General features: G+C 47.3%; 1 long non-coding RNA gene across 1 annotated transcript; it reads right to left on the bottom strand.

The window, feature by feature from the left end:
* Positions 1-404: 404 nt before the first annotated feature.
* Positions 405-7,537, bottom strand: LOC120914412. Its single transcript, XR_005743667.1, has 3 exons — positions 7,350-7,537; positions 718-936; positions 405-589 (listed from the first exon to the last, which is right to left on the bottom strand). It is a non-coding gene; the product is annotated as an uncharacterized LOC120914412 (long non-coding RNA).
* Between the last annotated feature and the right edge of the window lie 5,608 nt (positions 7,538-13,145).

Raw genomic sequence — 13,145 nt, 5'->3', positions numbered from 1 at the left:
TGAGTGAGGATCAGGGGGGCCCGGTGAGGATAAGAGCATCGCCGGCATGGTCTCCCAGCCAGGGGAAGAGAGAGGAGAGGCGAGCTGTCCGTATCAGCAGAGCGCGGAATTGCCCGCTGTAATAGCTTTCATTAGAACTTCCAGTGTTCGAAGAAACAAGTGTGTAAGTGAATGAATGACTTCCTCTTGAGCAACAGTCACTCACAATCCCATCAAGGTTTGTAGAAAATAAAAAAGGGGTAGCATATATCAGGGGAAGAAAAACAATTCCTCTCCGAATATAGGGATTTTTAATGCGAGGTGTGTTGCTCTTGGTATCAAAGGTAGGCGCACAAAACACAAGGTTTTTAGTAGTATCAAAAATAATTTAATTATATAAATATAAATATAAAAAATATATCACATTTCATACAGTTATTAACATAATGAGACATATATGATCAAAACCACATTTTCATGATAAACAAATTAAAGGGGAGACAGGTTATTTAAAGGAAAGTTGATGCGAGTTTGCCAACTAGTTTCGCACTAGATGTGCTTCGTCAGGGCTTGCATAATATTCCTGTTCCTTTTTTACACATGTAGTGGTCTGTGTATGACATGAAGATTCATCATTAATACAGATATAATGCAGATATAATGCAGTAATTGAATATCTTAAACTTTGGAAAAATATGTTTAACACATGTATATACAAAGGGGGTATAATGCGCTTACCACTTCCGTTAAAAAGCTCTAAGAACCGGGCAGAGAAACCTGCCTGAGAGTCAGCGAAGGAGCACTTGATGCAGTCAGGAGATTAGCTACTCCACTTGTAATCAGTGGAAGCCAGATCCACTTGATTTTGGCAGGTGCGGACAATGAAATGTTTGTGAGGAGTTCACCACAAGCAAGAGGAAGAGATACAGATAACAAATCGTTGTATCTATATCTTTCCTAAAGAAAGAAAAAAGATAAAAGATTGAAGTAATAACCACTTGACAACTGGGCACTTAAACACCCTTAATAACCAGACCAATTTTCAGCTTTTGGTGCTCTCACGTTTTGAATGACAATAACTCAGTCATACAACATTGTAACCAAATGAAATTTTTGTCCTTTTTTTCCCACAAATAGAGCTTTCTTTTGGTGGTATTTGATCACCTCTGCGGTTTTTATTTTTTTCGCTATTAATGAAAAAAGAACGAAAATTTTGTAAAAAAATGAATTTTTCTTCATTTCTATCATATCATTTTGTAAAAAAGTAATTTTTCCTCATACATTTGGCCTAAAATGCATACTGCTACATATTTTTGGTAAAAAAAAATAAAAAATTTGGATATTATTTAGTCTGGGTGAAAGTTATAGGGTCTACAAGCTATGGTACCAATTTCTGAAAATTGAACAATTTGATCACACCTGAAGTACTGACAGCTTCTCTCATTTCTTGAGACCCTAACAAGCCAATAAAGTACAAATACCCCCCAAATGACCCCTTTTTGGAAAGTAGACATTCCAAGGTAGTTAGTAAGAGTCATAGTTAGTTTTTTGAAGTTGTCATTTGTTCCCACAATTCTTTGCAAAATTAAGATTTTTTTTTTTTTTTTTTCATACCAATATTGTCATTATAACAGGTTATTTCTCTCACATGGCATGTATATTCCACAAATGACACCCCAAAATATATTCTGCTGCTCCTCCTGAGTATGGCGATACCACATGCGTGAGACTTTTACACAGCGTGGCCACATACAGAGGCCCAACACCGAAGTAGCAACTTCAAGCATTCTAGGAGCATAAATTACACATCTAATCTCTCACCCACCTATTACACTTTTGAAGGCCCTGGAGCACCAGGACAATGGAAACGCCCACAAAGTGACCCCATTTTGGAAAGCTAACACCCCAACGTATAATCTATGAGGCATAATGAGTCTTTTGAACAGTTCATTTTTTTCCAGATGTTCTTGGAAAATGTGGAAAAAAATAAAAACGCATTTTTTTTTACAGAAAGTTGTCCATTTATAGGATATTTCCAACACATAGCATGTACATAGAAAAAATTACACCCCAAAATATATTCTGCTGCTCCTCCTGAGTATGGCGATACCACATGTGTGAGACTTTTACACAGCGTGGCCACATACAGAGGCCCAACACCGAAGTAGCAACTTCAAGCATTCTAGGAGCATAAATTACACATCTAATCTCTCAACCACCTATTACACTTTTGAAGGCCCTGGAGCACCAGGACAATAGAAACGCCCACAAAGTGACCCCATTTTGGAAAGCTAACACCCCAACGTATAATCTATGAGGCATAATGAGTCTTTTGAACAGTTCATTTTTTTCCAGATGTTCTTGGAAAATGTGGAAAAAATAAAAACGCATTTTTTTTTACAGAAAGTTGTCCATTTATAGGATACTTCCAACACATAGCATGTACATAGAAAAAATTACACCCCAAAATATATTCTGCTGCTCCTCCTGAGTATGGCGATACCACATGTGTGAGACTTTTACACAGCGTGGCCACATACAGAGGCCCAACACCGAAGTAGCAACTTCAAGCATTCTAGGAGCATAAATTACACATCTAATCTCTCAACCACCTATTACACTTTTGAAGGCCCTGGAGCACCAGGACAATGGAAACGCCCACAAAGTGACCCCATTTTGGAAAGCTAACACCCCAACGTATAATCTATGAGGCATAATGAGTCTTTTGAACAGTTCATTTTTTTCCAGATGTTCTTGGAAAATGTGGAAAAAAATAAAAACGCATTTTTTTTTACAGAAAGTTGTCCATTTATAGGATATTTCCAACACATAGCATGTACATAGAAAAAATTACACCCCAAAATATATTCTGCTGCTCCTCCTGAGTATGGCGATACCACATGTGTGAGACTTTTACACAGCGTGGCCACATACAGAGGCCCAACACCGAAGTAGCAACTTCAAGCATTCTAGGAGCATAAATTACACATCTAATCTCTCAACCACCTATTACACTTTTGAAGGCCCTGGAGCACCAGGACAATGGAAACGCCCACAAAGTGACCCCATTTTGGAAAGCTAACACCCCAACGTATAATCTATGAGGCATAATGAGTCTTTTGAACAGTTCATTTTTTTCCAGATGTTCTTGGAAAATGTGGAAAAAAATAAAAACGCATTTTTTTTACAGAAAGTTGTCCATTTATAGGATATTTCCAACACATAGCATGTACATAGAAAAAATTACACCCCAAAATATATTCTGCTGCTCCTCCTGAGTATGGCGATACCACATGTGTGAGACTTTTACACAGCGTGGCCACATACAGAGGCCCAACATCCAAGAAGCACCATCAGGTGTTCTAGGGACATAAATTACACATCCAATTTCCTTACAATCTATCACATTTTTGAAGGGCCTTCATATTTCTAACACAGCATGTACATACCAAGAATTACACCCTAAAATACATTCTGCTGAGTAATGGGTAAAAAAAAAAGAAGATTACCTGTGGTTTTAGTAGTGCAATTGTCCACAGAAGGAGAGCCCCGATCCAGGCAGCAGGCAGGCAGGGACGTGGTCACTGGTCAGCGACAGTGAATGGAATTGTCCAGGCAGCAGGCAGGAATATTGTCCATAGTCAGTACAGTGCCAGCAGTGGCAAAATATTTGTCCTGGTAGGAACATGGTCCAAGTAGCGGGCCATGGGTAGGGGAATGGGGACAGGGGTAGAGGCTTCTCCCACCCAAATCTCTTTGAAGCCTCCGGGCAACCAGACCCTAATCCGGGAATGAGAAAACTAAAAAATTAGTTTTTTCATCCAGAAAAACAATTCTGGAGCCCCTCACATATGTGAGACCCCTGTGTTCCCACTAGTATAGCAGGGTAAAAGATCAATCCAAGGGGCAGGCAAAAAACGTGGTCAAACAGTCCAGGGTCAGTTCCAGAGCAGGCAGAGGTAGGTACAGTTTAGGGTTAGGCAAAAGAGTGGTCGTATAACAAGCCAGGGTCAGTTCCAGAGAAGGCAGAGGTATGTTTAGGGTTAGGCAAAAGAGTGGTCGTATAACAGGCCATGGTCGGTTCCGGAGAAGGCAGAAGTATGTTTAGGGTTAGGCAAAAGAGTGGTTGTATAACAGGCCATGGTCGGTTCCGGAGAAGGCAGAGGTATGAGTGCAGTGGCATAAGGGGTGTGGGGGGGGGAAAGTACAGGAAATTAGAATTGCGTTTACCATACGTCCCTAATAATGAAGAAACGTATGGTAACGGCGGAAACATGTTCCAATACAGAGGCCTGGTTGGGAAGGACAATCGGGACAGTAATATGTGGTGTCTTTTCGAATTCCTCTTCTGGAGCACACCCGGCACCTCTTCTGATGTCTGTTGCCTGTTTCACGGGAGGGGGTTTGCTCAGGAAAGTGACGCTCGTGCAGTCTGCTCACAGAATCGGAGCGAATGTTTTCCGGTGGGTTTTCAGGGTACAAAAGGGCGGTGATGACTTCTTCTTGATAGTCCAGATATGATACGGGGTTCTCGGATGATTTTTTGTAAATTACATAGGAATTGTAGAAGGCCAAACTAAAAAAATAAATGGACACTTTCTTGTACCAGTGGCGGGATTTTCTTGTGGGCAGGTAGGGTTCTAACATCTGGTCGTTGAAGTCCACTCCCCCCATGAACAAATTATAATCATATATGCATTTTGGTTTTTGGATTGGGCCGGTTCTTTTGGGGACTTCCACGTGGGTGTCATTGTGGATTGATGAAAGCATGTGGACGTTCCGTTTGTCCCTCCACCTGACAGCCAATATCTCCTGGTTCCTCAATGCTGCAGACTCCCCTCGTCTGAGCTTTTGATCCACCAGTTTTTGCGGGAAGCCTTTCCTGTTGGGTCTTATTGTGCCACATGCTGGGGTATTCTGAAGGTAAAGACAGCGAAACAGGGGCAAGCTGGTGTAGAAATTATCCACATAAAGGTGGTATCCCTTTCCAAAGAGTGGATACATCAGATCCCAGACCACTTTTCCGCTGACTCCCATATACTCTGGACATTCAGGGGGATGCAGTTGGGAGTCCTTTCCTTCATACACCATGAATGAGTAGAGGTACCCTGTGGCTCTGTCGCAAAGCTTGTACATTTTGACCCCATATCGGGCCCTTTTGCTGGGGATGAACTGCTTGATGCCCAGCCTGCCTGAGAATTTGACAAGGGACTCGTCCACAGATATGTTCTGGTCAGGGGTATATAATTGGGGAAATTGTTGAGCGAAAAAATTTAGAAGTGGCCGAATTTTATATAGCTTGTCAAAAGCAGGGTCATTTCGGGGAGGGCACTGGGCGTTGTCGTTAAAGTGGAGGAACCGCATAATTATTAAATATCGGGATCTTGGCATAAGGGAGGAGAAGAGTGGCATGTGGTGAATGGGTTTGGTGGACCAGTAGGAGTACAATTGTTTTTTTTTTGAAAGTGCCATAGTAAAGGTTAGGCCTAAGAACATTTTAAATTCGTCCACGGTTAGTTCTCTCCACTCAAAGGGGCGGGCATATCTGGAACCAGGGTTACTTCTTACGTACTGTTGTGCGTAGAGATTGCACTGGGCCACAATGGAGGAAAGGAAATCTTCGGTGAAAACTAAATTAAAAAAATTTATCATAGAAAAGTTTTCTGTGTTCACCTGGACACCTGGCTGGGCAGTGAAGGGGGGGATATTTGCTGCTCCGGAATTGGGGGGAAGCCACAGGGGGTTTTGAAGGCCATAGGGAAGGCTGGCATGGCCCCTATCCCTTTGGGGCTGAGATGACACCCTACTGGTGCCTGGGCTTTGTTGCAGTGGCACATCGCTTGAGGTGGACGGCACAGCTCTTGAGGTGGACGGCACAGCTCTTGAGGTGGACGGCACAGCTCTTGAGGTGGACGGCACAGCTCTTGGGGTGGACGGCACATTGCTTGGGGTGGACGGCACAGCGCTTGGAGTGGACGGCACAGCGCTTGGGGTGGACGGCACATCGCTTGGGGTTGTAGGCACAGCGCTTGAGGTGGACGGCCCTGCGCGTCTGGGAGTAGGCCGCTTCTCCACGCCAGCACCCCTTTTTTTCCTGGGCACATGTTCTTCTTCAGACTCTGAATCGGACCCACTGTCTATAATGGGTTCATAGGCCGAATCAGAATCGGACAGAGACTCCTCGCTGCTCTCATCGCTCATGGCAAGTAGAAGATGTACGGCCTGCTCGCCGGTAAAGAATTTTTTTGCCATACTGGTGGCTGGTGAGGCTGTACTGCAGAGTACTGTGGTGGCACTGGTGGACACAGGTGGGCACAGGCGGCACTTATGTGCACTGTAGTGGCACGGGTGTGGCTCTGGTGGGCACAGGCGGCACTGGTGGGCACAGGCGGCACAGGTGGCTCTGGTGGGCACAGGTGGCTCTGGTGTGCACCGATTAGCAGCACTGGTGGACACAGGCAGCACTGGTGGGCACAGGCAGCACTGGTGGGCACAGGCGGCACTGGAGGGCACAGGTGGCCGTGGTGGCACAGGCGGCACAGGCGGCACTGGTGGGCGCAGACGGCACTGGTGGGCGCAGACGGCACTGGCGGGCGCAGGCGGCACTGGCGGGCGCAGGCGGCACTGGTGGGCGCAGGCGGCACTGGTACGGCACTGTTGTGGCAATATTATAGGACTCTGGTGACTGGTGCGGCTCTGGTGACACTGGTGCGGCTCTGGTGACACTGATGCGGCACAGATGTGGCACTACTGGGCACAGATGTGGCACTGTTGGGCACAGATGTGGCACTGTTGGGCACAGATGGGCACAGATTGGGCACTTTAGGCACAGATTGGGCAATTTAGGCACAGATTGGGCACTTTAGGGCACAGATTGGGCACTTTAGGGCACAGATTGGGCACTGATGTGACACTATGGGCAATAGAAAACTCACAGTTTATCTCCTCTTCTCTCCCGCTGATACTGTGTGAGGAGAGGAGAGGAGGTAAACTTTCCCTGACCTCCTGTGTTTACATTGTGATCGCGCCGTCATTGGACGGCGCGATCACAAGGTAAATGACCGTTGTTGCTGGTCATTTACCTAGATCTGTGTAGCGCCGGGTCTCATAGACCCGGCGCGCACAGAAATTTCTGTGTGCGCGCCCGAGGCGGCGCGCATTGCTGCTTCTGCGGGGCGCCGTTTCAGAACGGCGACCCCCAGTTAAGCAACCACCTTACCGCCGTTTCCAGACGGCGGCTGGTGGCGAAGTGGATAATGAAAACTATTGAAAAATATGTGTATATATATATTTTGTATAGATAACGTAAATGTCTATACATTTAATAATTATAGAAAGAATATCCAATGAATACTTAATGGAAATGTTACCTCAATAGTAGCAAAGTTAGACTTAATGCTGCCAGTGGGGTCCAACGGGGTTCCCAATAGGTTTCCAAAAAATTCTATAGGTAAAAGGTAAGTATATATATATATATCAATAAATTATCCTATAATTAGATAAATGAAAACAGTGCCTGTGACTAAGGTCATAGTAAGGCAACTGTCTGTTTATAGGTAAAAGGATAAGTAAATGAGGGTTTTTTACCTTAAGTAACCAGCAATAGAAAGAATATAGTGATGTGTCCTGTTGTAATGGAGGGATATAATGCCTCAGTTGTATCAAAATTAGAGGTAATGCTGACAAAATGGTCCAGGGACAGTACTATGTATTTCCACTTAAATTCTATAGATAAATAAAGAGGAAAAATTAATAGATTAGAATAGTGCATGTGGCTAAATAGCCTAAGTGGAGCACTAAGTCTTAGGACCAAAGAGTGATTACCTTTACTGGATAGTAACAGCGTAAGGATGAGTGAAGCAGTATGCTAGCGTCCCGCATGTAATTGTGTTGTCCTCTTAAGCCGTCCAGGTCAGCGTCTGACATGTGTATCGTCAGCGCTGACTTTAATAGCAACATTTCTACCGGAAGTGAAACGAGTCATTGCTGACCCCTGGCATCACTTCCGGTCCACGTGTCCCAAAACGATAGCGCGCGCAGGTGATGCGCTCCAGCATGATGACGTAAGCTGGAGCGCATAAGGAAGAGACATATCCAGACTGTCTCTTACCAGCCAAAGACGAACAATTGGCTGGGTGTGCGCGCGCGTCCCATCTGTAGATACTGATGGGAAAGAGAGGCGTCTGAAAGACCGCGCCCCCTGTGTTGGGACCTGTGATTGGCCGCACCACGCTTGTGTAGAGTCCAACCTCCCTTTGCATCAGGAAGCCCCCTGCATATTGAGTCGCACGGTTCAGAGCTCAGAAAACGGAAATAATAATTTGATAAAGAATAATAAGTAAAGCATAAAGCATATACGTATATTTAACTCCAGAGAAACAAATCAGAGTATGTTATTAATTTCTCACAGTTACACATCCAACGAGGGTTCATTTTTACATTGCCTAGTCTGAGGAGAAGATTGATAGAGGCAGTATCCATGATAGTAAAAATTATTAGAGATTTAAGTGCTATCCAGCTATTTCATCATACAGCCGGACAGAACAAGAAAAATAATCAAAGTAAATACAAAATAAAGCAAAACAAAGTCAAATAGAGCAAAACAAAGCAAGACACCACAAATACAGAAATATAAGCTAAACGCAGAAAGCGGAGCGATAGAGCCATAGATCCTCAAACAGATAAAGAGTCATAAAATTATCGGAGGATTCACTGGATATATGCAGGGACGATGTAGAGACAGACCTACTAATGACCCATATATAGCAACTAATATTAAATTATATATCCAGGGTCTTTCAATGGCATCTCTGCGATTCAAAACCAGTGATAACCAGTTAAATATAAAGGAATAGTAATAGACAGCTCGTGGGCTTACCTATAAAAAGGGTTTGAATGACAGAGATGTGTTAAGCCCTGGTGAGTATGTGGCTCGTTGGTCAAAAATCCAACGGGCCTCGCGTTGGAGGATTTTTTTGTCAAAATCCCCACCTCTTTCTGGTAGGGGGATGACTTCCAACGCAAAAAAAGAAATAAAAGATGGGTCATAGCTGTGGTGCAGACCTACATGTTTACAAATAGGGGTATAGAGCAGTCCTGCATCTAAGTAATAAAGATGGTCCTTAATTCTTCTCGCAAATGCTCTTTTCGTCTTTCCTATATAAAATGCGCCACGCAGCGACATTTTGCAAGGTATACAATGCCTATGGTTGTACAATTAGCATGCCTCTTGGATTTGAGGAAACCTCCTCTAGGGAGGGAACAACCGTCTCCTTCCTCAATCCAAGGGCAGACATCACAATGTCCACATTTGTAGGTACCTGGTATCTCAGGCTCCTGGAGATCCGGAGCGTCAGGTACCAGATGACTGTGTGTAAGTCCGTCTTTAATGGACCTACATTTCCTATAAACAATTTCAGGTCTCTGGGAGATGTATTTTGAGATAATGGGGTTGTCACGGAACCATGAACCAGACGTACAACAAGAGATAAGTGAAAATAAGAAGGCTTTATTGAAAATCAAGCTGTAAAGCAAAAGTCCAAACGGATGGTTAAACAGAGTCTTGCGAAGCCAGAGGTCAGGAACCAGAAGGGTAGTCGGACGAAGTCAGGATCAGGAACCAGCAGGGAAGTCAGACGAAGTCAGGATCAGGAACCAGCAGGGAAGTCAGACGAAGCCAGGATCAGGAACCAGCAGGGAAGTCAGACGAAGCCAGGATCGGAACCAGAAGCAGCAGCAGTCTTAGAAGCATGTGAACACAGGAGGACCAAGCAAAGAACTGAAGCCACAGAGCTCCTATATATGTGAGCCAGGCATCCAGCTCCTCCCAGTGGGAAGGAGGAGCCGCAGGGTGGGAGGCTACAAGAGTCCCAGAAACCAAGATGGCCGCCAGCACATGTCAAACGAAGGAGACAGGAGAGAGGTAAGACCATGACAGTACCTCCCCCTCAAGGGCCCCTCCTCCGCGGTGCAAAAAACGGTTTCTGAGGGAAACGTGCGTGGAAGGCTCGGAGCAAGGCAGGAGCATGGACATCTGCGGAGGGAACCCAGGAACGCTCCTCTGGACCGTAACCACGCCAGTGGACCAAAAACTGCACCCGACCGCGGACCAGGCGTGAGTCCAGGATATTGCTCACCTCATACTCCTCATGATTGCCCACTTGGACCGGACGAGGCCGAGGAACCGAGGAAGTGAAGCGATTGCACACCAGTGGCTTCAACAGGGAGACATGAAACACGTTGGAGATCCGCATGCCAGGAGGAAGCGCAAGGGCATAGGCTACCGGGTTTACCCTGCGAAGCACTCGGAAGGGACCAACAAAGCGAGGAGCCAGCTTGGGAGTGGGCACTCGAAGGTTGAGGTTGCGAGTGGACAACCATACACGGTCTCCGACCTGGTAGGAAGGAGCAGGCGCTCGTCTGCGATCAGCCTGGAGTTTCTGGCGCTGCGCAGAGACCTCAAGGGACTTCTGGATCTGTACCCAAGAGGCGCGTAGGACGGAAAGGTGATCCTCCACAGCCGGAATATCCTGGGGAGAGAATGCCTCCGGTAACACGGCAGGTTGGAACCCATAGTTGGCCATGAAGGGAGACGTCCCAGAGGAAGAGTTCACCGCCGTGTTCCTGGCAAACTCAGCCCAAGGCAGGAGGTCAACCCAATTGTCCTGGTGATCGGAGACATAGCAACGAAGGAATTGCTCCAAGGCCTGATTGGATCGTTCTGCGGCCCCATTGGACTGAGGGTGGTAGGCCGAGGAGAAGGAGAGATGAATCCCCAACTGGGAGCAAAAGGCGCGCCAGAACCTGGACACAAACTGACTCCCCCGATCCGACACTATCTCCTTGGGCAAACCGTGCAACCGGAAGACCTCCCAGGCAAAAATCGTGGCCAATTCTTGTGCAGAGGGTAACTTCTTGAGAGGAACACAGTGGCACATTTTGGAAAACCGATCCACAATCATGAGAATGACCGTATGGCCTCGGGATGCAGGGAGATCCACAATGAAATCCATCCCCAGGTGTGACCATGGGCGCTCCCCGGTGGCTATGGGTTGCAGCAGGCCCAACGGAAGGTGCCGAGGGGACTTACTCTGGGCACAAACGGAGCATGCCGCTACATATGCGGCGATGTCGGAACGTAGGGAAGGCCACCAGAACAGACGTGAAACAGCCCAGGACAGCTGATTCTTACCAGGATGCCCCGCGGTCTTGGAGTTATGGTAGGTTCGCAACAACCGAGTGCGCAACTCCTCAGGCACAAAACATCTGCCGTTGGGTCTCCCAGAGGGAGCACCAGATTGAGCCGCCAAAATCTGCTCACCAAGGGGAGAGGTCAGGCTGGTGCGAATGGCGGCCAGGATCTGATTCGGAGGTATGACCGAAGTCGGTATAGATTCCTCCCTGGACAGCTCGGAGTACTGCCGTGATAAGGCATCCGCCCTGATGTTCTTGGAACCGGGTAGGTAGGAGACCACGTAATTAAAACGTGACAAGAACAGAGCCCATCTGGCCTGACGTGGTGTCAATCTCTTGGCCTCAGAAAGGTAGGTCAGATTCTTGTGGTCCGTCAGGATGAGAACCGGAACCACGGAGCCCTCGAGCAAGTGCCTCCACTCTTTGAGAGCCTGCACTATGGCCAATAACTCCCTGTCACCAATCTGATAGTTGCACTCCGCGGGTGACAGTTTCCGGGAGTAAAACCCACAAGGAAGCAGCGGACCCTCTGGTGTTCTACGCTGAGACAGAAGGGCGCCTACTCCCGTCTCAGATGCGTCCACCTCGAGGACAAAGGGCAACCCAGGGTTGGGATGAGACAGAATCGGGCCCGACACAAAGGCGGATTTTAGGGCCTCAAAAGCCCGGATGGCCTCGAGCGGCCAGACCTGGGAATTACTGCCCTTCCTGGTCAGATCCGTGAGAGGCTTGGCCAGCATGGAGAAGTCCCTGATGAACTTCCGATAATAATTGGCGAAGCCCAAAAAGCGCTGCAAGGAACGAAGACCACTGGGCTGAGGCCACTGCAAGACAGCCGAAACCTTCTCAGGGTCCATGGAGAACCCCTCAGCGGAAATGATGTAACCTAAGAAGGTTACCTGGGATCGGTGAAATTCGCATTTCTCAAGCTTACCGAACAGCTTGTTCTCTCGTAACCGTTGCAACACTCGCTTGACATCCAGAATGTGGGCCTCCATGGATTCAGAGTATACCAAGATGTCATCCAAATAGACCACCACACACTGCTGCAACAGGTCACGGAAAACATCGTTGATGAATTCCTGAAAGACTGCGGGCGCATTGCACAACCCAAAGGGCATAACCAAGGATTCATAATGACCGGTCCTGGTGTTAAACGCGGTCTTCCACTCATCGCCCGCCTTGATCCTTACCAGGTTATATGCCGCCCTCAAGTCGAGTTTGGTAAAGACCGTGGCCCCCTTAAGGCGATCGAACAGCTCGGAAATCAAGGGTATCGGGTAAGCGTTCTTGATCGTGATGCGATTAAGGCCCCTGTAATCGATGCAAGGCCTCAACTCACCGCCCTTCTTTTTCACAAAGAAAAATCCAGCCCCTGCCGGGGACGAGGATTTGCGAATGTGACCACGGGACAGCGCCTCCATCACGTACTCCTCCATGGCCTCATTCTCCGCAACCGACAGTGGATAGACCCTGCCGCGAGGAGGAACGGCACCAGGTTGTAACTCTATGGCACAATCGTATGGGCGGTGCGGAGGTAGGGCAACTGCGCGCACCTTATCGAATACATCCCGGTACTCCTCGTATTCAGGAGGCAACAGAGAGTCCGAGGAAGTACACAGCAACTTGACAGGACCATGGATGCAACTAGCCCCACACTGTGGTGACCATGAGAGGATCTCGGCCGATCTCCAGTCAAAAGTCGGATTATGCTTCTGGAGCCAGGGGTACCCCAAGACCACCGAGTAGTGTGGAGACGAAATAACCTGGAAGCAGACTGACTCTCTGTGAACGGCACCAATGGCTATCCCCACTGGAAGGGTCTCATGAGTCACGTGTGACGGCTGGAGGGGTCTGCCGTCTATCGCCTCTAGAGCCAGCGGGGAACCTCGAGCCTGCAGAGGAATGGAATTGGCGGCAGCGAACTCACTATCAATGAAAAAACCACCAGCACCAGAGTCCACCAACGCCTG

Source organism: Rana temporaria, chromosome 9 (assembly GCF_905171775.1).
Source record: "Rana temporaria chromosome 9, aRanTem1.1, whole genome shotgun sequence".
NCBI classification, from domain to species: domain Eukaryota; kingdom Metazoa; phylum Chordata; class Amphibia; order Anura; family Ranidae; genus Rana; species Rana temporaria.
This window is presented reverse-complemented; position numbering and strand designations above follow the sequence as displayed.